The sequence below is a fragment of the Condylura cristata genome, unplaced genomic scaffold (assembly GCF_000260355.1).
Source record: "Condylura cristata isolate star-nosed mole 26May11 unplaced genomic scaffold, ConCri1.0 scaffold00012, whole genome shotgun sequence".
NCBI classification, from domain to species: Eukaryota; Metazoa; Chordata; class Mammalia; order Eulipotyphla; family Talpidae; genus Condylura; species Condylura cristata.
In genome coordinates, this window is record NW_004567113.1 from 28,621,260 (window position 1) to 28,648,498 (window position 27,239).

Consider the following 27,239-nt stretch of genomic DNA (forward strand, 5'->3'; position numbering starts at 1 on the left):
AAAAAAAAAAAAAAAGAAGAAAAGAAAAAAAGAAGCACCAAGAAGAGCCAGAAATAAAAAGCCAAGTTTCCTCACTCCTGCTTGTCACCATGAATTAATAATATAAGATAAGCCATCGTTTGATTCATAGATGCTATTATTCCTGTATCCTGCACACCTCAAAGCTGAGACAAAAATAATCATAGAACAAAATATGCTTCAAATATAGATTTCTTTGTTTAAAAAAATCCTCACTGAAGCAAATAAAAAGACAATTAAAATAAGGGAGGAAAGTGGTGTGACAATCTCTGTGGACAAGAAAAAACAAGGGAGTTAGGAACAATTAGAGGGGACTGTCAATGACAGAGATTAGATGGTGCCAGTATGCTGGCAAATTTCCTTCTGAGTAACACATAAACAGAACATGGTGTAGAACCTTTCCCTGACTACGTAGCTCTATTGAGAAAAGATATGAAATAATGCTTTTACATTGCCTTGTAAAATGAAATGAGGGACCAGCACATATGCATAACTGAGTGCTTCTCTAACTCGCACTCTCTCTCCCAGCTTCCCCATTTAATAGCAGTTGAAATATTGCATGAATGAACAGCACAGTTCCAGGAAGAAGGGAGGAAAGAAGGAAGGTGAAAGAGAGTGAAATACAGAAAAAGGAAAAACAAGTTTACTGGTTTTCTAGCCCTCATTACTTATTTTTTCTAGAAATACCATGGCATACTTAATTTTAATATGTTCTTTATGGAATCATCAAGGGTTCATTTATCTTCACCTTAACTGACTGTTTTCCTAAAATCAATAAACAACTATAAACCAGAGACATTCTACAGGGGTAGAGAGGGGAACAGGGTCAAAACTGGAATGAGAAGAGCACTCGGGACTATGGTGATGGCACATGGGTGAACTGATAGTGGGAAGTCCATGGGGATTACAACCAAGATAGAAAAATGTACAAAATGAAGAATGATGTAATACACACACACACACACACACGTATATATACATATATATGTGTATACATTTATATCTGCATATGTATATACATAGGAAGAGATTTATTTGTCTTAGAGTTTGGGAAGGTTAACAACCATAGAGGCTCATCATTAAGAAGACTATATATATATATATATATATATATATATATATATATATATATGTATGTATGTATGTATGTATGTATGTATGTATGTATGTATGTATGTATGTGTGTATGTATGATGTATATATGTATATATATATATGTCTATACATATATATGTATATACACACATATATAATTAATTATACATGTGTGTATGTGTGTACATATATACATATATATACATATATATATATATATATATGTACATCATTCTTCATTTTGTACCTTTTCCATCTTGGCTGTAATTTCCATGGACTTCCCACTATCAGTTCCCAGTATACATGTGTGTGTGTGTGTGTGTGTGTGTGTATATAAGTGTATATACATATGTGTGTGTGTGATGTGTGTGTATACGTGTGTGTGTGTGTGTGTGTGTATCTATCCACCCCTGTAGAATGTCTCTGGTTTATAGTTGTTAATTGATTTTAGGAAAACAGTCAGTTAAGGTGAAGATAAATGAACACTAGATGATTACATAAAGAACATATTAGAATTTAGTATGCCATAGTATTTCTAGAAAAAAATAAGTATTGAAGTCTAGCAAACCAGTAAACCTTTATATATATATATATATATAAAGTAAATATATATATATTGTTTTCATCATACCCCAGAGTAAAATAGAAAGTGCTGTATTGTGGATCCTGTTAAATATCCCTCACCCAGAAAGCCCTGACTTTTAACCAACTGCCTGCCAGTAGGAAGGAATTGGGTTAGAGAAAGCTCTAAAGATAACAGAATTGATCATATTGACTTAAGAGAATAAAGAAGCAAAGCCAACCATTTATGAGTACATTCCTACAGCAATTTCCAGCACTATAGCACAAATAGATATCAAATAGCAGAAAATAAACCTTAATAAGCAATTGCTCCCACAACCACTCAATGTTCATAATATGTCTAGAAAGACACCTCAGAGAGAAGATAAAAAACAGAAGGGAATTCAGCAGTAGAAAGGAAGAGATTTATTTGTCTTAAGAGTTTGGGAAGTCTAACAACCATGGAAGCTCATCATTAAGAAGACTATCATGATAGTATAGGTGTGATAAGGTCCAGAAGAGTATGAAATTGTGATCACTGTGATAGTGTTATTTTGTTCATATATGCACTTTCTTCTTTTTAAGGATGGTAGAAGCTTATGATGACCAAGAAGTACAAGCTTTAGCAGCAGTACTAAAGTGCTCCCTGTGAGATATCAGCTCTGTAAAAACAACAATGGGGAGAAAAAAGTAATCAAAGAACAAAAAAAAAAATTGTTTGGATAATGTGACCCTATTGGAGAGCTACAGGTTCTGAGAAGGTTCTGAACTGAAATCCTGCTTAACTATGTTTGAGCTAACTGTTGCAAACTTTTTGACACAAAAACTCTTTCAGTATAAAACTAACTTATATCCAGTACTCCACAGCACACAATTTGAGAAATAGAGATGGAGAGCTTACCAATGTTTTCAGAAGAGGATCTTTCCAGTATTAACTTTCATGTGAGTTTTATGATGTAATAAGTTTGTAAAAGTGAAAATCCATTTAATAAATTACAAGGCATGATAAAACACACACATATGCAGCTTTTTTAATGCCCCTGGGTAATGTTAACTTGATTATAAAATAGTATAACATTATAATATGAGCAAATACACTCACTTGACTCTGTTTGATCCAAAATATAGGGAATTTAAATCTCTATATGAATTGTCTGTTAGTACAAAGATTTGATCAGAAGAATGTGAGTTAACAATATTAGTATCATTTATGACTCTTAAAGGAAAAATTTTTTAATCTGCTTTTACTAATAAACTGATTACAAGGGTTTTATACTACATTTTGTGACTCTAAGTTGTTTACCATCCTTTTACCATATGATAGAGGTTAGAGAAATCTAGAAGCTCTATGAAATCTAACAGGAGGCTCAGACCTTCATTCAAGTATACCTGGGAGAGCAAGGTATTACATCATATGCAGCAATGCAGAAATTCTATACTTGGGACCATGTAGTGGCTGGCACTGGCATTCTAGGCAGATATGAAAGAAAAAGCTGAAATCCACCCTTGCAATATTTAGAATTTTACTTGAAAAATACGCCAAAAAGCAAAATTAAGGCAAATGACCATTTTATGGAAATATTTAAAACTCATAGAAAACACAGGGGTTAACATCTCATACATTAAAAAAAAAAGAGACTAAAGGGGAAAAAGCCAATAAAAGTCTAGAGAAGTGCAAATGGCTAATAAATATTGAAAAATACTAATTCCTAGGAAAACATAGGCCCTATTAACTGGCATTACTTTCTCCAAAAATGGTAATTTGTAATGTAAATGAGGGCTACTGTCCAGGATGAAAGAAAGCAAATACTGTTCATCTGTGAAAAGGTGTGTGCATGGTGGAATTATTAGCAACTATGAATATTACAATATTTTGGAAAGTTATTTACAATGTTAACTAAAATGAAAAGTATTGCTTACTTCCCCAAGAAATTACAGCCTGAAAGATCTACCTTATTAACCAAAAGTATTGATACATAAGAAAATCTATAAGAGAATGCCTAAATATAGCAATGCAAGCTACAAAAATAAAAGCAGAAAGCATATGTATGTCTATCCGTCAGGAAGAAAATTTAAAAGACTATGAAGCTACTTATTTTAGTGACTTGGTTCTTGGTCTAATGTCCTACAGATAGCCATGAGTCACTAACATGCAAGCTTTATGACAGTAAGTTATCCCTCTTGTTGACTGCCACAATGCCTACCGCATTGCCTGGCACATAGAGATATGCCACACCTACCGGTGAATGAATATACTGTTAAACCAAAAAAAAAAAAAACCTTAATTTCAGTGTGTAAAAATACTGACTCATGATGTATTCTCATATATACTTAAATGTATGCAATATGTATGTATGTATCCAAGGAAATCAAGACACAAACATATAACCCTTGGTTGTAAGTACTGGCACTCTACAGAAGGGTGGAAAGAAAAAGAATTATTATCTTTCCTTTTACAAAGTTTCCTATTGTTTTTACTTCTATAACAATATGCCTTGACATTAGTAAGCTTTTTCTGATATAATCACAAAAAGTTTTAAAGGAAAAGGTCTAGATGTATTAAAGACAATTGGTAAAAGAAGACATCGAAAGAACAATTCAACTTATGTTCTTCATGGATCTTTTCTGACTGGTCCCACTGGATCTCACAACCTTGAACAAACTAGTTTAAGCGAAGAATGTTCTATACAGCAGAACTGATGAACAAATGTCTGGCTGCTACTATACATTTATCAGAGCACCCTATTAAGGTAAGCAAATGAGCAGGAAAATAAAAATTTAGATCATCCATCCTAGGTAACACACAAAGAGAGCTACCAAGGCTGTGTAAATGAATCCTTGTTCTACCTATTCATCTTTGCTGTTAATTACGTGGCTGAAGATTGGAAATGAGTTGCTGGTGTCTCACATGCTGGCAGGTACTCCAGCCACTGCAGAGTGAGGCAACACAACACACTGAGATTCCTTATCACAGAGAACGAGGGTAAGAAGGGGAAGACAGTCTTGGTGGGTTAGTCGTTGCTCACTGCAGAGATGAAAGACGCATGTTTGGAAGAGAGTCAAAGAAAAGGAGACTAAACAGGCAGCTCAGGCAGCTGGAATCTCTTGAAAAAGAAGGTTGGTGACAGTGCTCTTATACAGAGTAACAGTTAAATAGGGAAATGTTACCTACTCCATAGGCTATTGAATCAGTTTTAGAAAAACTAGAAAGCAACGCAATGTCTCAGAAAGAATGTGGGTAGACTTTAAGGTTTTTAGAGACAAGATCTTTGGGAGTCCATTTTTTGTTGTTTTCATAATGCCCAAAGGATAAATTAATCAGCTCAAAAAGATCACCTCCACTAGACTCCACCAAAAGAATAAAACTTGTCATAAATATGAGAAGTAAAAGTTGAAGTGCATCATTTCCTTATAATGATTTTATATTTTATCAATAACTTAATAGTAATGCCATTTATTTTCCAAGAAGATGACATGAGGATTTATGTTGCACTTTGAAACATTCTGCTTTCATCTTAGGAAGAACCCAGTTTAAGCTTTGAAATATGTATGCTTGATCATGGGCTTCTAGCCAAGGTGCACCTAATTAATCGCAAGATCAAATGTGTGCTCGGTGGGAGGCACAACTACAAAACCACAGGTGGGAGCCACCGGCTCCATTTAATAAAGGTTGCACAAACAGAGTACTGTGCTGTGGAGCTGCTGTCACTTGCGTGCAGCTCCTCTGCCATTTTGTCATTGACATGAGAACAGTTATGTGTCATAAAGAGATCCCAAGCTTCTCATTCCACTGAAGTTTTATTCCCTCCTCTTTAGAGCAATTCCATAACATGCTGGAGGATGTAAAATCTGTTTAGTTATTTGTTGTGGTTGCTATTGTTGAATTTATTACTGGCTTGTTCCAAGAACATAAAAACCTGATTCTATTAAATAGACAAGCAGTGTTGGTTGCTAAAGGCGCAGATTTTAGAGTGAGATGAAACTGGATTCGATGACAATTAGCTCTGCTAATTATTAGCTATGTGATGTTAGAGAAATTAGTCTCTCCAAGTTTCTTTTTGATGCCTATAAAATGTGAAGAAGATCTACCTTGTAGGTTACTACAATCGTCAAAAAGGATAGTAGATACAAAGGAACTATAGTTAGTAATGAGCATGGGACAAGATAGGGGGAAAGAATCATTAATTTTCTCTAGATGAAGATTTAAGATAGTCCAAGTGCTATAGATATTTTTACCCTCGGTTTATTTCCCAAGATCATAATCCAGCAACAGTTCCAAAAGATCGATTTCTCAATCCTAAATCCTAAATGGATGGAAAAGCTTGAAAGATCTAGAAAAATGAGGAGCTACTTTTAAATGATTACTCTTCCAAGTCTTTTGCTTTTATGTATAATTATTTCATATTTTCAACCAGGAAAAGATTTAGTGACAGAATTAGAAATGAGAGAGAATGCAACTGTCATCCCCTCTTGAAAACTGATAAAATCTAATATCAAAAAGACCACAATAAGTTCTACCTGGATCAAAGAACTGAGAAAAAGCTGTGAAAACTATACCTGACCTACTCAACTGTCTCCCAGAGGACTCTGGTTTTTTTCTGTATATGCTGTGGAGTCAAGATAAAAAAAAAAAAAAAATACCTGGGGTAAGCTTCTGTCCCCTCAATGACAATGGTCAGGTCAGTTACCCTCTCTTTTGTTTCAGTTTCCACATTATAGAAACAAAACTATCTCAATACCTCATTTGTGTGAGTCATGGAAGCTGAATGTTTCATGGCAGCCTGAAGTTTAAAAACCACTGCTCTAAAACAATCTTTTTAAGAATAACAATAAAATATGTCTAATATTCAAAGTGAGTGAGTTAATGTGCCTTTACTGAATCATTATTCTGGGTACACTTAGTAGCAAGATTCTTTATTATAAGTAGGAGAACTTGGCATATATGGATCAGCAAGATGAAAGAAGGAAATAAGGAAGAAAAAAAAAACACTCACATGATTCAAAGTGGATATTTCCATTAAGTGACTGTTGGCTGCAACTGCATGATAACACTTGTGAATATGATACTAATGGTGCAGTTGCCTAATGGGTTTGACACAAATAATGCAGAAAATTACAAATAATGCAGACTCAATTACCACTCAATGCAGGCAAAAGGCAATGGAAGATATAACATGCTGTATTCTATATTATCCCCATTTCTTCTACTCAGTTAAGATAGGCGTGGAGGTAAGAGAAAATCCCTTTTCCAATTATGTTCCAAGTTCTCTCAAAGGCATAGCTCTCTCCATGATTCTATGAAGTAGTTATTTGTATATATTGTATAGTGTTTATATAGCCCAGCCCCTATCATAAAGAAGACCAAGACAGCCATATTGGTTTGGGAGGAAGAAATTCACCTGTCCTGAGTGTTTATTGCAGATGAGACTCAGTGATAAGAGCTTTTTATATTTTATATTTTTCTCAGTTTATCTTTATGATTATTATATAAAGTAAGGATGATTAGACCCATTTAAAGATAAGAAACCAGAAACTCAAATGTTCAAGTAATTTGACAAGTTCCTTAGGCTAGTACACAGTGTAACTCGAACCAAATCTGTCTGATTTCTAAAATGCATGTTTTTAACCAGTCAGTAAGAATAAAAAATGGGGCTAATAAAATAACAAGAGTTCTTAGTACCAAGCATAGTATCAAGCAACAAAAATCAGACTGAGAATAGCAGGCAAGGAATTTACTAAAAGATTATTGGAAAGTTTTCAGAATAATGGGGTGGGTTGGAGTTCCCCAGAAGGAACAGTGCCTCCACAGATCATTGTTTCTAGTGAAGAAACAGTAGACACTCGAGGATGAGATTCATGTTCCTGTGCCAGTATCCTGGGAACTCAAGGTTGCAGCCACTATCATTATTCCCACAAGCCATTCCCCTTAATCCTTTCTCATCTGCATGACTAATTTCCCAATTTTTATCCTTTCTTTTCATATTGTTTCATTTAATGAATTTTGTATACATGACTTCATTTGTTCCTCACAACATCTCTCTGAAGGACACTCTCATTACCCTCAATTTTCCATATGAGGAGCTTAACTTCAGATAAGTTAGATGAGTTTCCCAGGATTATAAAACCAGGAGGTAATGGGCTCACTTAACTCTCACTTATTAGGGTCACTGTCGAAATCACAAAAATATGAGTTCAAATCCTTGCTCTTCAAATATCCACTCTAAAAATAAACATGTCTGACCCTAGACATCTAAAAGAGCCAGCATAAGTCATGTGGCCCTGCTCTTGAATTGAAAGAGGATAGAGAGTGAGAACCTGGCATTTTCAGTATTTTCCTTGGGAGACTAGTTGCCTCTCAACTATGCATATGGAAATCACAGGTGTAGATAGTAGATTCAGAAGTGGACAACAGGAAAAAAAAAAAAAGACAAATGTCTCCCACAATCTACCTTTTTCGTTTCCCAAGAACTTTAGGTCTCTTTCTATTTCACCTATATACTCACCTCCTAATAGTTTCCTATCAAATATACAACTATTACACCACAAAAAAATTATACTCATCAGCTTTCCATACTAAAATTATTAGCTTCTGTATCTAGAATCATTGGGTAATGTCCAATCCTCATCTATGTTTATTTGACATACTTTATTATTCCATACTCCATAGGTTTAACTCTAAAGTTCAACATCAGAACATATTATTTTATAAAATAAGTATATTTTATAATTTATTTTATAATTTACTTTATAAAATAAAAATATTTTTTATTGAGCTATTATTGATTTACAGCATTGTTGCCAGGATAGAAATGTGTGATTCCCCCCTCAGGCACTGTTGCCATCATACTCCCACCACCAAAACCCACCCAAAGTCATCACTACAGAACAGCAACACACTTTTTATAGAAGATTGGGAGCGAAAGAGTGAGAACCATAGGAAAACGAATTAAGAATAGGTTGAACTATAGTAGCAAACAAGAGCTAAACTTCAGAGGATCAAACAATAAGATTTATTTTGCACTAACACTCCATGTCTATTGAGTGATGCAACTCCTTCCAGATAGTATTGATCCTGAAACCCTTGCTGGAACAATCTCTACCTGGAATATGCTAATATCATGGCAAAAGAAAAAGAGAATACAGAGAACTGACTAGTAGTAATTCAAATCACTGCTGCTTACTTTTCACTGGCCAAAAATACACCAATAGCTAAGTCAAAAATCAATGGAATGAAAAAATATTTTTTCTCTCCCCAGGGAGAAGGAGCAAGTGTTGTTATAATCCACAATAACTACAGTTTTACATTCTGGTCACAGCAAAGAAGGATGAGATGGATATATCTGCATATCATCACAAGGTCATGTTTTGTGTTTATTACTTCTATTTTCCACTCTTGTTTCCATCATTGTGTTGCCCACACCCAGCACTTTTGTTGGGATTCTTTAACTGGTAGGCTTTATATGACATTAATGAAAGGAACCTCAGAAGAAATTCTAGACTGACCCTATCCTTCCCTTGCCCCTAATGTACAGGGCCAACCATACAACCAGGATCACCCTTGACAAGCAGAGTCAATCTTCTTGACTAATACTATTCTCCTTTTCTATTTATAAACCAGCGACGTGGGAACTCAAAAATTAGCTTCCATTTTTTTGAAACCAGGGAGTCACTCCAAGTAGAAAATCTCTAAACCAACTAAAAGGTAGAAAATCTCTAAACCAACTAAATCCAGAGTCATAAGAGCAATTAGAAAACTGTTTATTAATGAATCAATAGTACAATCGATTTACATATACATCCTCCCTCTTTTACTCCTATGTCTAATTCTGAGAGTCTGGAAACTTCATGCATTGAGCATTTACTTCGTGAACAAAATAGAATCTGTAGAGTAGTACCTTAAATCTATATAATGATATTTCCTAGATGGTACTGTAACTGACTGCAATAGGCTAATTCATAAGTCTGGATAATGGACAAACACACTAAGACTAATGAATAACATACACATGAACCTATTGTCCATGAACCTTCTTTACTGGAAATAATTACTTAGGGAGAAGAGAAAGGCTTTCCTTTTTTCACTGTGATATTCCCTGATGAGCAACAGTTGGATTACAATGATGCTGTAGCAAGAATTAAGTCTGTAGACACAAGAATAGAATTGTGTCAGAATAGGAAGAAAAATCCACAATACGTGTCTACTCCAAAGAGACATGTCATTTCCCCTTAGTGATAGAAAGGCCACTTGAGACATTATCTTATCAGGGACTCAGAACTGAAGTCTGACAGGAGTACTGAGAATAGCCAAGTCAGATTTGATGAAGGGTAATCAATCTTGTTGATTTCATGCATAGTTGCCCTCTTCACTCATGGTGGCTTTTTAAGAATTATTTATTGAAAAAAAGTGTATCAAATTAGCTAGGGGAAAATACTGCTGACAGACATAGGGAAATCATATTATCCTGATTATTAAGTGCTGTCTTTTTTTTTATTTATTAAGATTTATTTATTTGTTCATACAGAACTGGGGTACAGGCCAGAGGCTCAGGGGCAGGGAGAGGCTTCACCAGAGACAGAGTGGGGAGCAGAATAGGCAGATCTACGAAGTACACTGCTGAGGGGAGCAGCGGGCAGGTCAGGAGAGGTCTGCCACACCATGTGGACACCTCCGGGCAGGTGGGAATCGAACTCATGTGGAAGTGGCTTTAGCTTCTCAGTGCTGTGCTTTAACCCACTGTGCCACCAGGGAGGGCCTAAGTGCTGTCTTTTAATGGGGTAAATTTTATGAAAATTTACATGAGACAGGTCAATTGATAGATGAGAAAGAGAGAAGAGATGATAAATAAGAGCCAATCCCAAAGGTTTCATCTACATATTTTTTCAAATGTCCTTGTCACCAGTCTTCCAATTTCATTCCTTCCAAGTCAAACCATGTGCTCTTGCCACCTTCCCTGTTCCCTAAAACTTTTTCTTTATCAATCTTTCAAAATCACAATTGCATAAGAACATCACATATCAGATAGTTGGTACCAGCATATTGACTGCAATCTTTATAAATTGGTTCAGATGTTTTCTTTCTCATCTGATTGATCATAGGGAACCTACAATGTTACAGATTGAGAACATAATGGCTGCAGGACCTTACAAACACACTGGAAGGATAATCCATCTGATTGTGCGCCTTTGTGTGCCTGTACCACCTACACAGGTCCAGTCTCATGTATCTCACTTCAATTGCTGTGCATCTCAAATTTATGGCGTATAATTCAGATAATACATAGTTCATACTGGGCAGCTTGCTAGCTTGGTCATATCTTGTCTTTGGTTCAGCTTTAGTCTCTATCAGGGTCCATTTAACAAAGGAAGATCTGTTTTCTTAAGAGCTAATAAATACTTCTGAAAATAACTTTGCTTCAAACCCTAAGTATTTTCACCCTATTTCTCCTGTCTGCCACAGATGCTAAAGCACATTTCAACTTGCTTCAGACTCTGTGATCACTACTGATAGGATCTACCAACTAGTAAGAGTAGAAAGAGCTGCTAATATCTCAGTTTAGATGATCTAGAAATGCATTTTTTCACTCTAGATACCACAAAAAAAGTTAGCAGCTCTTATAAATAAGTCAAAATGCTTCAAGCATTACCTCTGTGTTATTGATGAACATTCTAGCAACTTGTCTTTCCTATTTAAAGACATTTCCAGTCATTCTCAGACCACCAGATTCTCATAATTTCTCTGAAGTTATGGACCTTGTACTTTTTTTTAAAAAAAAGATTATTTGTTCATACAGAACTGGGGTACAGGCTAGAGGCTCAGGGGCAGCAAGAGGCTTCACCAGAGACAGAGTGGGGAGCAGAACAGGCAGATCGACGAAGTACACTGCTGAGGGGAGCAGCGGGCGGGTCAGGAGAGGTCTGCCACGCCATGTGGTCACCTCCAGTGCAGGCGGGAACCGAACTCATGCGCAGGTGGCTTTAGCTTCTCAGTGCTGTGCTTTAATCCACTGGCCACCAGGGAGGGCTGACCTTGTATTTTTACTCATCTATCAGTGATGTATCTTCTCACAGCATCTTTCTACACATTCTCCTAGCATCATGCCATGAACACAATAAACCAACATCACCTCCTGTCACATTGTCCCCGCAAATGAAACTGTGGCACAGAACTGGAAAGTTGATCTAACTCTAAAGCAAAGGAGATGAGGACAATTAAGACTGGGTGTAAGCAAACCTCATTTGGGCACTGGCTACATATTGAGATAAATGTAACAGTCCAGTTAACAACTCTCAACTCTTACTATCACCTCCTACCTCTTTGCAGACCTGTATGAGGCACCTCAAGTGGGGAGCAAAATGTCTGCTCTTTTACTTCAGTAAACTCCAGCATCTGTTGTTGGAGGACAGATGAAAACACAACTTCAAAAATTCTCCTTCCCCTCCTAAATCTAATCTCACACATGACTGAAGGGAGGAAGGGAGAATGAATGTGAAAAGAAAATGGCTCTCCCTTAATTGCCCATAGTCATAGTTCTTTCCTTGGTATCACCTACTTCAGACCTCCACATGGCAGGCAACCAGAAGCTGGCTCACTTGTGGGCCACATAGAGACATCCTTCAAAGTGTCACACAGGCCTGCCTCACACACAGCGACCTGTAGGAGAGCCCAGGGGTCCACTCAACCTCCTCTGCTCCACTTCAGAATCTCCACTCGCATTGCAGTCCACCCTCTCTTACTGCTAACTCCCTTCATATAGCTCAAGTGGTTCCAGCTCAGCTATATACCATGCTACTTACTTGTTACATAGAAACTAGAATTTCATTGTACCACCAAATTTGAGAACAGACCTCCTCAAAGGCCCTAAGAGTATTCAGCCAAGTCCTTTGAAGTCAGTGTTCAGAAATTTTGCACAAGACTTTGTTGATTATTCCCCATCCCCCTTGTTTAGGGTAGAAGCAAGAACCTCATCCTGCTAAGTGAATGCTTCCCTAAAGCTAACTCCGAAGGCTCTTTCTCCCTTTCAAATCTTTTTATAAAAGCTGATTGGAAAATAACTTGTGATAATGCTATAATCCTTTTTTAGTACTATGGACATAAATCTAAACCCTAATTGGTAGAGTTATTTTTAAAGTGGAGTACTTAATACCTGTTATTTTCATCTGGGGGCCCTAGTGCAAATTCCACAAAATAGCTTTCTACAGAGACTAAACAAAGCATTATAAAGGTATTATTGCAAATATTGGATAACAAAATACATGAATGAAAATTAAAATGCAGTCATTTGGACTTTTATTATCTTATTTAAGCACTATTAATAGTCAACATCTAATTTGTTCCTAAAAATATACTAAGCACTTTAGAGCACATCATCTCACTCCATCCAACTACAAATTATTAACTTTGCTGGCTCCATTTTACAGATAACAAAACTGAGGCGAGGAAGTGAAGCAATTTGCCAAGGTCAGACAACAGTTGCAACTAACAACTCACTTCATACTATCTAAGTCACTCCGTTATACTGTCCATTGTCTTCTATTATTTCTCTTGCTTATCTAATTAGAAACGTTTAACTTCACAATGTCACAAATGCACTAAGAGGCATAACTCGCAATGATGTCCTAACAATTGGCTTGTTTATTCTATAGTTTAAATTAATTTTGTTCTTCCCTGTTCCTAAATAAAAACACACACATTGGTAAAAAGAAAGAAAGGAAGGAAAGAAAAATAGGCAATAAGAATTACTGTGAACCTATTTTTTCTCTTTATTTTCTTGTATTAGTAAATCACACCACACTAATTTAATCACTTTTCTTAACCAAGTGCAAGAAGGGGAAGATGAGGAGTGAAGAATCTTTGTAACCAGAACTCCCATTGTCTCCTTAACCAATAGCCTGAGACTGAACGCTGAATAAACTTGACTTGATTTCCCTCGAGTCCTCATCTTCCCCTCAGCCTTCGTGGGTGAGAGAAGAGGATGGCAGCAAAAGAGCTCAATGACATGACACTTGGCACACATTCCGAAACTCTTTGATTGCCCAAGGGCATACAGCACGGCCTTGAATAAATGCAGATTGAACTAAGGACTGTACTTTCTTAGCTCCTTGCCAAAATTTGCTGTCTTTTGAAAAAGATTGTAAATGTAGAAACCTGCAAGTCCCTATTACCATTAAATCTCCTGCAAAGAGCACCTCTAACCAGGAACCTTGCTGAGGAGTTCATTTCTTAATAGTCTGGTGACCAATTTTGAAAGAGAAGAGAGGAAAAATAGAATTAGGAATTGGTGAAAGGATTCTGATTGGAAAAGGCGAATAGCAGGGGAAGAGAAAACCTTGATAAGTAATGACATAATTAATATACATCTGTCTTTGTTTCCTACAACGAAGAGTTTATATTCTTCATTATATATCTTTGGCCATAATTATAATGAACAGGAGCATAATCTTTAACTATTAGAACAGTTGCAAGGAGCATATTTCTACCCCCCTTCCCCCCAGTGCAGGCAGCTGGGTACTATTTTGAAAGTCATCAAAAATACAGGGAATAAAATGCTTAAAACCATCTATTTTGTTGATTCAAGCTTATTCAACCTTTTGCTAGTGGGAGCTTTTACTGTACACTTGAGTTGCTTGCTTGATAGTATTTGCCTCCAGTGAAATCCTGTTTGGGAACTCATATTCTTTTATATGCTGAGATCCAAACTGTTTTGAACAGGGCGAGCTTCATTAAAATGATTTCCTACCGTCACACAGTGACCTAAATGACAATTGACTTTTGCCTTCCATTAGCAGAATGCACTCAGATTTCATTTTCATGTATAAATGCAATTCATGATTCACATCATGTTATTTTAAACAATACCACAATGTGGATTCATGAACAGAGCTTTAAAACCTTTTCCAACGTCAGGATCCTTCAAAAGATAAACTGTAAGGAGTTCTATGCTCTTAAATGTTCTATTTCCCTGAAAATGCATTGCAACATTTAGGCATGATTAGCCTTATGCACGCTCAGTGCACCATAAGTTTCTACTGGAATGTATTATGTAATCAGAAACAAAGGTTTTCTCGCTCTCCTACTGCCAGGGATAATACAACACACAGGAGCAAGAGCTGAACCGGCATAAAAATTGCCTCTCAAACACTGATTAAATAGCAGCAAATCCGCAGTTACTTCCCAACATTAGTACACATTTTGGTTTATCCTATCTCCCACACTAATTAATAACAACAAGCTACTCCTATCAGCCAGATGGATGGCACTAAGATTAGTCTGCAGTTTTACCTCAGTTACAGAAATAGAAGGTAGATTTTGGATATAAATAAAGAAACATTCTTTGATTCTCCAGATCCTTCATTTCTCCTCTTATTTTCTATCTCAGGTTTTTTCACCCACAGTTTGGAAACAGAACATACCACTGCTTCTGAATTTTGATGAATGTAAAAACCCACAATTGAGTATTTATTTGATCTAACCCATGATTAATGTGGTGAATTGCATGTAGTCCCAACCTTTTAAATCTCTCTGAAGAATTACATTTCTGTCCACAGGCATGTCACTATTAAAAAATGAGCCACCTAATAAAAGAACACACAGTGTATTAATATGTAATTTCTTTCCCAGTATGAATGCTAATTACTGACAGAGCAGACCTTATGCTTGTTCCTTGATATGGATAGACTTGCTAGCTCTTCTGGTTTGTGTCATCACTCTTTGTACTCTCATTCACACACATTTTCATTTTAAAGACTCCTGAAGATAGGCAGGGGGGCTCTTTAATGTCTTTCTTGATCTAACACAATTTAGCTTGAAAACTTCTAAAAGGAGGAGGGATGAGTATATCCTAACATACTCTAGAAATTAATTTGATTTGCATGAAAAGAAATGTCATTATGTTAAATAATTTCACTCTTGAAAGTACTTTCTCAGTTGCTTTTTGGCAGTCTTATTAACCTGTAAAGATAATTCACTTGCCTGACATTTTTTTGTTGTTGTTAGCTTCAGATTCAGCATTATGTAAATGTAGGGTTTTACAAATTATAGAAGCTTCAATTGTTCACTGTAATGTTTATGTGGGTTTTTTAATTAACATCACACTGCATTATCACATATTAGTTTCAGATATCCCTCACTGAGAATCAATGCATATACCTACAATTTTAAGTTTACTCCTACAAGTCCAAATAAATCCCTTTTTCCCATCCCCCTTTTGCTAACTTCCTGTTGGCCTTACAGTCCAAAAGTTTTTTTTGTTTTTTTTTTTTTTTTACTTAGTGCATTTGTTTGTTTTCTCTATATATCAGAGTGAAATCAAACCACCTACCTTCTTCTTTCTGGATCATCTCATTAAGCACTATTCCCTCTAGTTCTATCTATGAACTTGCAAATGACAGATTTTCAGCTTTTTTATAGCTGAATCGTATTCCACTATATATATAATTGTCCATCCTCAATCAACGTGCAATTAGGTTGTTTCCAAGTCGCGGCTACAATAATGTTCTGCAATGATTAGGGGGATGCATATACCCCTTCAAATAAAAGTTTTTGTATTTTTTTAAATAAATACCTCAAAGTGGGATAACTGCAACATATGAAATTTCAATTTTTAATTTTTTGATAAATTTCTATGTTGCTTCCCATAATGGCTGCACCAACTTAAATTCCTGCTACCACATAAAAGGATTCCATTCTATTCACATCCTCTCCAACATCTGTTTCTTTTTACCCTTTACCTACTGGCCACATCCATAGATATAAATATCTTACTGTTGCTTTGACTTGCATTTCTTTAATAATAAGAGATAATGAGCATCTTTTAATGTGTCTGTTGGTCACCTGTATGCCTTCTTTGGAGAAATGTCTGTGCATGTCTTCTGATTAATCTATCTAATTAATCAGGTTTTATACCTTGTGGAGTTTTATGAATTCTTTGTATATTTTGGATATTTACCTCTTATCAGACATATGATGTGCAGATATCTTCTATTCAGTAGGATGTTTTCTGTTTTGTTGCAAGCTTATTCCATTGTGATTTTTTTTAAGTTGATACATCCTAATTGTTTTTGTTTTGCTTCCTTTGCTTTTGGAGTTGAGCGTCCAAAGATATCTCAAAGACTAATGTCAAGGACCAATGTCATCTATATTTTCTTCTGTGTTTTCCATGGTTTCAGGTCTTACATTCAAGTTCTCAATTCCCTTTTGAACTAATTTTTTTGTGTAGTATTAGGTAGGGTGCAGTATCATATCTGGTAGGCAGGAATGTTTCTCACCAGAGAAATACAGTCTTTGTTTTTTTAAACACAGTTCAAGCACTCTTTCTTCATCAAGTTTTAAATTTATTCCACAATCTTTATCCCACATGTTTTCATATCTCACTAGAAGGAGGTTTTGATAATGTATTAAACCTCAAGCTTGGCCACTGAGCCCTTTAAACTATTTGATAACAAAAATATATCCAAAACTCACTGATGTTTTACTTTTTAAGAATTGTGTCAAATACATCTTTACTACATCTTTATTGTGTCTTAGGTATACAGAAATCTCTAGTTATCTTGGCCTCTACCACACTCAGCATTGAACTCTGGGCTACTTGGATATACTTATGATCAAATATATGACCAACAATTTAATGAATATTCAAGTGAAGTCAGTTATCCACTGTGAGTGGTTTAAAAATCAAACTTTATACTGCTTTGACTAACTTGTACCTTTGGGGGCAGAGAATGAAGCTGACCTCATCTGTTTCGATGATTAAGAAAAATGACAACTGTAATACCTTGAACTTTCGTAACTAAAATGTTAAGTTAATGGGATCAGAGTTCAGCAAATTATATAAGGGTTTTCTTTAAGGGTCAGAAAAAAAAGAAAAATTATTATGAGGATGCTCACAATTTAAAGCAAGACCAGTGAAGAGTAAAAATCCAAATGTACTGCCCAGAAGCTGAGAAGCCATACACAGTGTCAGCATAAAGACACCCAACAATACTTAACAGACAATAATACATAGGGAGTGGAAGACAAAGTGTGTCACCTAAAGAGATTTGCCTTTGAGCGATATCACTTTCCAAATAAGGAATTAAGCCCCTAAAAATGGCCATATCTAAAGATAATAAAAGTCATGTAGTCATTGAAGTTATTTTTCTTTATGTTTTAAAACCTCCTTTTTTATTTTTCTACATAAATTTTTTAATTAATTAATTTATTTTCCTACGTCATTACTGTTTTGTTTTTTTTTTAAGATTTATTCATTCATAAAGAACTGGGGTACAGCCAGAGGAGCAGGGGCGGTGAAAAGCTTCACCGAAGACAGAGTGGGGAGCAGAACAGGCAGATCAAGGAAGTACCTTTCTGAGGGGAGCAGCGGGCCAGACCCGGCGGGACAGGATTAGTCTGCCGCACCATGTGGAACACTTTCCCAGGCCGGAAATCAAACTCGCACTGAAATGGCTACAGCTAGCTTGCAGTGTTACGTCCTAACCCGTTGCCACAGAGAGAGCCCTAAGTCATTACTTTTAACCCCACAAAAGGAGTTGAGACCCAGAGAAGCAACACTCAGGTAATATGCCATAAACTTGACTAGAAGATGGAAGGAAAAAAATAACTTTTTGCCATTTCTCTAACTCTGCCCAAAGTCCTTCCAGCACAAGCTGCATCCTGGGACACAGGACAAAGTCTGCTACGTACTAGACCCAGGTGTGAAGATCTGTGTTTGAAAGGATGCACTTCTTCGTATGTAGCTACACTTGAACATGTCATGATCTAGCAGACATAGTATACAGATTGCAGCCCTTATAAACATTAAGTCAAGGAAAATACTGACCTTAATTATAAGCTGTGATAAGAAAGAGCTCAAATGTAGATAGAACTTCAGAAGTTGATTGGTTAATTTCAGGGTCAGTTATATAATTGCTTTTCAAATATTCTCAGGCAGTAATCCAACTTCCAAAAGACTGTTAGTGCACTTGTTTTTCTGTTGAGGGCCACTCATTAAGGTGCCCCTGGGCACCTCTGAGCCCCTACTGCAGAGCAGAAACCCCTGCCAGACCTGAAACCCCTGCTTCCCCTGGGGTATAACATAAGGACCGTGACTTAGCTCCCAGCCCTGGGAGTAACCTGAATGGCTCTTTTCCTAGAAAGCCAAAGTCCCTAATCAATATACATAAGAAAAAAGAATTAGCTTCTAGCACCCTTAAGTTTAAAATAGTATTATACATCAGTCATTATACATATAGCTAATGTTATACATTTGTCATTGCCTTCTGTTATATAACTTGAATATTTTTTGGATTGTTAGCCGACAAGACCTGATCCCTCAGCTTCAATAGTTTGCCACGCAACAGCTTACAAGTAATTTTAGGCATCATCACATGTGCACAATATAATAAAATTCTCCCTTCAATTATCCTCTGTTAATATAATGTCCTCATAATTAACCTTGAAAATCCCCCCTTGACAACACATTTTAAAGAGCCAAATCACCCTAAGCAATCACACTGACCTAGCTTGACCCCCCAAATGGTGCAATTCCCTTATTCCCCTTGTATTACACTCACACAACAAAAGAGTGTTCTATAAAGCAATATCTATTGATCTCTAACTCTGCTGCATGAAATCAAGAGAAAGTAAGATAAAAGGGGACAATTTTGAAAATGAAATAGGGAGAAAATGCACCTGAGTCAGACATGGGCATTTTGTAATAGCCAGTTCCATTTTATCATTTTGCCATTTTCTCTCTTTTCCTCAATACCAGACTTTACACATTCTCTTACAATTTTTACAAGGCACGCATGGTTACCTTCACATTCAGAAAGAAAATATTCTACCTGTAAGGGTGGTCAAGTCAACACCAAAGACTCTCACAGCTGTGCTTGAGTTTATTCTGTCTGCAATAGAAGAGATAATGCATCAGTTGGACTCTGGGGTTTTTTCCCCAATAGTTCCTAAATATTTGCCACTTTTTGCATGAAGCATTAAAGCATGTATCTTGTATAACAGCTTTATTTTTTTAATGAGGCCAGCAGCCACACAACTGTGTCCATCCAAGTCCAGAAGAGCATTTCTGGTGGAATTCCCTAACACAAAAATATAAGCTAAGTATAAATGGGCCTGTTTTTAAACCACAAAAGTTCAAGATTGTATTGTTAGGCAACAGGCTTATACATAGATAACCAACCTGTATTCCATCATATTAATATGTGACAATGTATGCATTTATTTACTTATTGATGGATATTTAAATAGTGCCCAGTTTGGTGCTTTTACAATGATGCAACGAATTTAACGCTTAATCAACATGAACAAGAATTTCCATAAGGCCTATCCCTAAAAAAAAAAAAAAAAAAAAACTGGGAGGTCATAGGTCAATGTCAATCTCTGAACTTACAACCATGTTGTTTCCCAAGTATGTCCATCATTATATTTATGTCCGAAACCTACAAATGATTCTGTTTCTCCACTTATTTGTCAATGATTAAGATCCTTTTTTTCTACTTAAGTCTACCAGGATATGGAATAATGTTTAAGGGTGTTTCAATTTTCATTCCTCTGACTTCTGGTTAAATTACATACATTTTTATACAACTTCACTTTACTGTCATCCATAGTTCCTTTGCTCTGAATTGTTACCCTGTAGAAGACTTTTTTTTAGTTGATAGCAGATATTTTACATAGATTGTACATACTTTAAGTATGTACGGTGAAGTAAAAGAAAATGACTTTTCTTACAATTTGATGATCAAGAAAGCTAAGCTCATGTCATTTGCAGCTACATGGATGGGCTGGAAGGATTATGCTAAGAAAAATAAGCCAGGAGACAGATAAATATGAGTGCAACTTACATGCTGACTACAGAGAAACCAAACAGAGGCACAAAGACAAGCATTCAAACCAGATTGAAAGCTGCCCATAGGTCTGAAGTATCCATGAATAGGGAGAATGGGGAAGCAATATAGACTATGGCAGAGGACTGTGGGCACTTCTGTGGTAGGAGTGCTCTGGTGACCATACCTGGGTCGGGGGTAGGGTCCTATACTGTCCAAACACTACCAAGGTCAATCAATTTTTTTTAAAGATTCATTTATTTATGCTTACAGAACTAGGGTATAGGCCAGAGGTGTGGTGGGTCAGAGAATTCACCAGAGACAGAGCAGGGAACAGAACAGGCAGATGTACTGAAATATACTGCTGACAAGAGCAGGCCAGGAAAGGTCTGCCTCGCCATGTGGGTCAGCTCCTTGGCCGGGTATCGAACTCATGTTGCAGTAGCTTCAGAGAGTTTCATGGCATAATGCTTTAACCTGTTTTGCTACCAGGGAAAGCCTTTAATTTTTTTTTAAGATTTATTTATTTATATACCAGAACTGGGATACAGTCCATACAGGGGGTGAGAGGATTCACCAGAGACAGAGTGGAGAACAGAACAAGCAGGTCTACTGAAATACATTGCTGAGGGGAGCAGCAGGTCAGGAGAAGCTGCCAGCCATGTGGGTTCCCCTCACTCCACACCCCCAGCCTGGAATTGAACTTATGCTGCAGTGGCTGTGGAGAGCTTCATAGTGCTGGCTTTAACCTATTGTACCACCAGGGAGGGCCAATTAATTTTTTTTTTAATTTTTAAAAAGAAAATGACTTGTCTTAGACTAGTGTTTCTCAACCTTGATAGCACACTACAATCACCCAGAAAATGTGAATAACATTGATGCCAATCTCATACAGTTGAGACCTTTCTGTCTGCTTTACTGTTACTCGCCCTAACTTCATCCTTCTCCCCTGGGCTTAGGCCCTTGCCACCTGGGTGCTGCAGAGAGTTGATCTCCAAGTCCCCTTTCAAAAGTCCACTTCTCCCTCAGCTTTCAGTGAAGCAGTCACAGTTCACCAATATAGGTTTCCACTCATTCTTTGGTCTACAGTAGTTTTTAACATGCTGAATTCTTAGTTTTGTTTAGGACAGCTTATCCTATTAAAATATTACTGTATTCTGGACCCTCCCTGGTGGTGCAATGGTTTAAAGCACAGCACTACGAAGCTCTCCGCAGCCACTGCAGCTTGAGTTCAACTCCCAGCCAGGGAGGTGATCCACATGGCGCAGCAGACCTCTCCTGACCTGCCCACTGCTCCCCTCAGCAGTGTATTTCAGTCGATCTGCCTGTTCTGCTCCCCACTCTGTCTCTAGTGAATCCTCTCACCTGCCCTGTATTCCTTTCCTGTACCCCAGTTCCTGTGTGCATAAATAAAATCTTTTAAAAATAAATGACTATATCCTTCCTGTTTGTTTCACTGCTGTCTCTGATATCCTGTGACGAGATGAAAAGTAACAGCACCTGCCACTTGACCTTCTTCATTTTCCAACTCAGCAACTATCTATATCATTAAAATCAGGAATTTTTTCAATTCTTCTGTTCTTCACTCTTTAATGAGCTAATAAATACATTTCAATGTTTTTTTTTTCATTTTCCCTGCTCTCTATTATGCACTGAATAGATATTTGTTTTATTTGCTGACTAATAGGCAGTTTAATGTCTATTAGTCCCAGCCTAAAGGTGCTTTTCATATGTTGTGTCCGTCTGTTTGTTTTGACCTTGCCAAATGTAAAGTCTCTATAGTCTGACCTGTTCTGAGATGGCAGTCTAATAAATGTTAAAGATTATCATAAATACCTGATCCTATCATTTACCCAGGTGTCTTATCTCTTAAACTCAGCCAAGTTTATGAGTCTCTCTAGCTCACATTATTTCAGATCATTAAAGCCAAGACTTTTATTAAGGCTTCAGAACATGTAAATCTTAGTTATTTAGCAATAAGTTCAATTATTAGTTAGGTTGTGGTGATGCTAGATATGGGAACTATTGCAGATACTCAGCTTACATTTTTCATATTTGAAAATGTTAAAAGCTCATGCCTTTCTTCGAAAAAAAGAGAATAGGTATAAACCTCCAAAAAATCAACTGTCACTTACAGTGGTTTGTGTCCTGGGAAGCATTCCCAGGGACAGAAGTGTGCATTGCCCTATGTGAATAGAATGTTCTAGACATGGTTGGGCTCCAAGTGCAGAGGGATTTATCACAGTGGCCAACAGGATATGGCCACAGACTCGGGCATGCGCTGGGAGCAATGTCCCCTGGCCCTGCACGCTGGCTGATGAAGAGTGGCCAGAACACACCAGTGACAAAACTGGGTGGCAAGTAAATGATCTGAGAGACTATTGGACATTTAAGCAGCTTGATTCTTTCAGCTTTTATGAATGTGTTACTCCTGTGATATTTTTCACTAATTCATTTCAGGTGCCTGAATCATCCTGAGTATCTGAAAACAAAAATAATTATACTATTTTTATGCCATCTAATCACTTTAAAATACTAGTAGGAAACTCTCCTTTCAGTAGTGTTTCTTCCGATTGGAGAATCCCAAGTACCCAGCTAATGACAATTTAAAAGTTTAAAGAAAAGGATAAAGCCAGGTTATTTTTTGTTTATTTGTAGCACTAGCTGCCATACTCCTTCACACTTTATACATAAATAAAATATTTTTTAAAGATTTTATTTATTTATGCATAAAGAACTGAGGTACAGGCCAGAGGTGCAGGGGCAGTGAGAGGATTCACCAGAGACAGAAGGGAGCCGAACAAGCAGACTGACAAAGTACACGGCTGAGGGGAGCAGCAGGCAGGTCAGGAGAGGTCTGCCGAGCCATGTGGTCACCTCTGGGGCTTGGGATCGAACTCGCACTGAAGCAGCTGCAGCTAGCTTGCAGTGCTGCACTTTAGCCTGCTGCGGCACCAGGGAGAGCCAATAAATAAAATATTTTAATAAAGAAGCCTAGAACTATAAAATGAAATCTATTAGAATAGGGAAATTTCTTGAAAATTCTTTTAACAATTATTTCAGATTTCTCAGGACAGCTTTTTTCTTCTTTTCAGCAGTTGCATATTTCTATTATATAGAAGTAGGAATTATACCAAGTGTCTCCCTTTTCTTCAGATGCTATAAGCTCAGAGTCAAATTTGTAGTCCACCTGAAGTGATATGCTTTCAATTTCAGATTATCTATCTATCTATTTATCTATCTATCTATCTCTGCCTATCCACCCATCTATCTACCAACCTATCTATCTACTTATCTACTTACCTACCTACCTACCTATCTAACTACCTATGCAAACATTTTTTCCAGGGCTTTACTTTATTTTTCTACTTTTATTTTCCCTTTATTCTGCTTTTGTTTTTATTCACGCTTTATCTTGTGATCTTAGACAGTCAGATATTTGAAGTTGAAGTTTTTTGAATGAGCTATGACCACGGAATCACAAACAGCCATACACGCATACACATAATGGAAAAAAAAAATGCTGAGCATATAATGAGCCTCTTCTTTTAACAGCCTTTCAAGACCAACAGCACTGGAGTGCAGACAGACTCACAAGCCAAATCAAGAATTGTGCATGCACACCTACTGGCTGTGTTATTCATGGAGAGAATGTCAGAGGGCATGAGTCCTTCTAGCATACTACATCCAGACTGCAGGGATTCTCAATGCTTGATGTTGACTTTTCTAGCATCATTTGGTCACTACAACACTGAGAGACTTCAGATGTTCCCAATTATTACTCCTAATTAAAAAAAGGATTCAGAAGGAATGAGAAGTAGGATGGGGGCAGTGAGATTAATAACCACAAGCACCAAATTGCCCAAATACTGACTTCCTGTTGACAGACATCATGAGTGAGTATCTCACTTCTTTGAGTTTCTGCACTAGGGTCCCACAAGATGCACACTTTCTATGATTTCTCTATGAAAACAAATGAAAAAAAAAGTATTTTGTGTGTTTGATTATAAGCTTTATTTCTTTTCACCATCCTGTTGGCATTCCATAGTGATGCTTTCAAAGTTCTTCCTCCTTCTTCAAGTGACAGTGACTAATTCATCTGACCCTCAGACCATTATTAAAACAAATCACCCAGTGTCACAAGATCAGGAAACATATTCCAGCCACCCTCTTAGAAGTTAAATGTAGCTGGAAGCAGATCTACTATATTGAGATGATTGTGCCCTGAAAACAATGAAGGACTGAGCTGAGTCACTGCCATTAACACTGCTTCTTTGACAGTAGTAATTTTTACTTTGATTCTGCATGTCAGCTAGTGTATCTGGTAAGCATAGGACAATGAAATAATGAGATGGCAACTGTTCCCCTGCCCAACCCATGGCCCAAGTCCTGTCTCCAGGAATCCTGCCAGCTACCTTTACTTGGCAGCTTCCTGCTTCATGCCAAGGAATGAAAAGCATTTGTCTTTTCACTACAAGATGCACTGCATTGTCTTTGCAGCCCTGTTGGAAAGGCATGACTGAAAATGGTGCATTCTCCCTTAGGTTTGCCCCTTGATTTGAGTGACACTTTAGTTGAGAAGCTTCCTCACATGCACTCTTCAGGGTAAGAGAGAAATATGTTCAAGAAGTTTACCCAAATGTTTTGAACCTGTGCTCTGGGAGAGGGAAGAAAAATGCTGTTCTCCACAACAGCAATTGTCTTGATAAGTCAATAACAGTTTACAGATGAGTAAACATTCCAGCAATGTCTCCTTTTGTCTACTCAAAATTTATACAAAATCCCTTCAGCTGAAAGTGTTTTTGGAATCACACTTCAGCTTTCTGGAGAAAGTATCCCAGCAATAACATTAGCCATCATTCTAAGAAAGCAACACTGGAAGAATGAAATTGTGAGGGTTGTTCTAAGAGGTAAGTAGGAATTTGTGAACAGGGGCAAGTTAGCACTGATCCTAGAATACTCTAAAGACTATCAGCTCCTGACTCAATGTAGAATAATCTTCACCTACCCAAAGTATTAAAATTCTTGGTAATTATCACTGACCTTGTACTTGGCTCAGTGGGAGCATTCTTCCTCGCCTGCCTCTTCATGAGATGCCATACAAACTAAAAACTTAAGTTTCTGACCTGGCCAATTAAACATAAGTAAAAGAAGAAAAATACCTTGAGGATAGGGGTCTAAGGAGTGGGAAGAGATCTTTGGAGGATAAACTGTTTCCTTTCTAATAAAGGGGACATACGCTGCTGACCTGATCTATTTCCCCTATTTCCTCTTCTTCCTGCATCGAACAAAATCTCCATGTATGAAGAAGTAGCAGCCATGATGCAACAATCACAGGTATTACAGCTGGCACATTAGGGACCTAAGGGATGAGAGAATGGAAAGCTAGAAGATGACAACTTAGGTTTCTTTGAGCAAATCACTGAACAGCTGAGTCAATGCTGGAAACTACGCAATTACCAACTTTCTGTTATGATATAAAAATAAAAACTCATTAGTTTTAGTCATCCTGAGTTGGGTACACTGTTAGCTATAACAGTGCATCCTCTTTTTTTTTTTTTTTTTAAGATTTATTTATTTATGCCTACAGAACTGGAGTACAGGCCAGGGGTGCAGGAGTAGTGAGAGGATTCACCAGAGACAGAGTGGGGAGCAGAATAGGCTGACTGACAAAGTACACTGCTGAGGGGAGAAGCGGGAGGGTCAGGAGAGGTCTGCTGTGCCATGTGGGTCACCTCTGGGGCTGGGGATCGAAATAATGCTGAAGTGGCTTTAGCTTCATAGTGCTGTGCTTTAACCCACTGCGCCACCAGGGAGGGCCCCACAGTGCATTCTTAAAAGATTCCAGAAGCAGGGCCAAAGATTTATACATTGACAAAGACCAATCTCACATAGATGAATGTGTGTAAGTCAATGCTTAAGTAATTCTCAGTTCTGGAACTTGAAAAATAAAAAAGCCCTCCATTGACCGGTTCTCATCAGATCACAAAACTTCATCAAAGGATTAGGGCTGAATGTGAACAGCTAACTCCCTCCATCATGCACAAGGTTCCCCATCACTGGTTCTGGAGATTAGGGATAAAAACCAAAAAAATCCTTAGGGAATAGTACTCTCAGACTGCATTCTCTAGATCCAGTTATCTATCAAGTTGAAAGTCTTCCTTGAACTTGAGACCCTGTTAAAGTAGTACCCAAGGTTTTATTAAAGATGCCCAACATTTAGGCATGCTAGGAAGGACTGTACATTCTGAGCTGTGATATAATACCATTGGAAATAAGACCCTTGTTTTGGAGTTTTGTAAAACTAAAATTTTCTATTCAGTCAAAGGGAAATGGTGCATATGAGAAAGAGAAAATCTGGCACTTAGCAGCAAGATTCATTGCTGACATTTTCATTTGGTTGTTATGGCAAGAAAATTCACAGCCAGTGGCTGTCAAATCCCAATATACAGCAGTTAACATGCTCCAGCAGTTGACAGATGCACTCACTTTTGCCTTCATAAAAGAGAACAAAACCGGGTAGGGGGTACAGAGAGTTTGGAAATGACCAAAGCTAACTCTTCTTGACACTCATGGTTATAAGGTTTGAGGCAAACACACGTATTAGCTCCTCGAGAAGCACAGATTTCAAAAACTGAGGAAAAGTCAAAAAAGTGCTGAGAGGAATCCTAGAACAATATATTTACCCCTCTTTTCACTCCACTTCAGCTTGCGCCTTCCACCTTTGCCAAGTCTTATCAGATGAGTGCTAC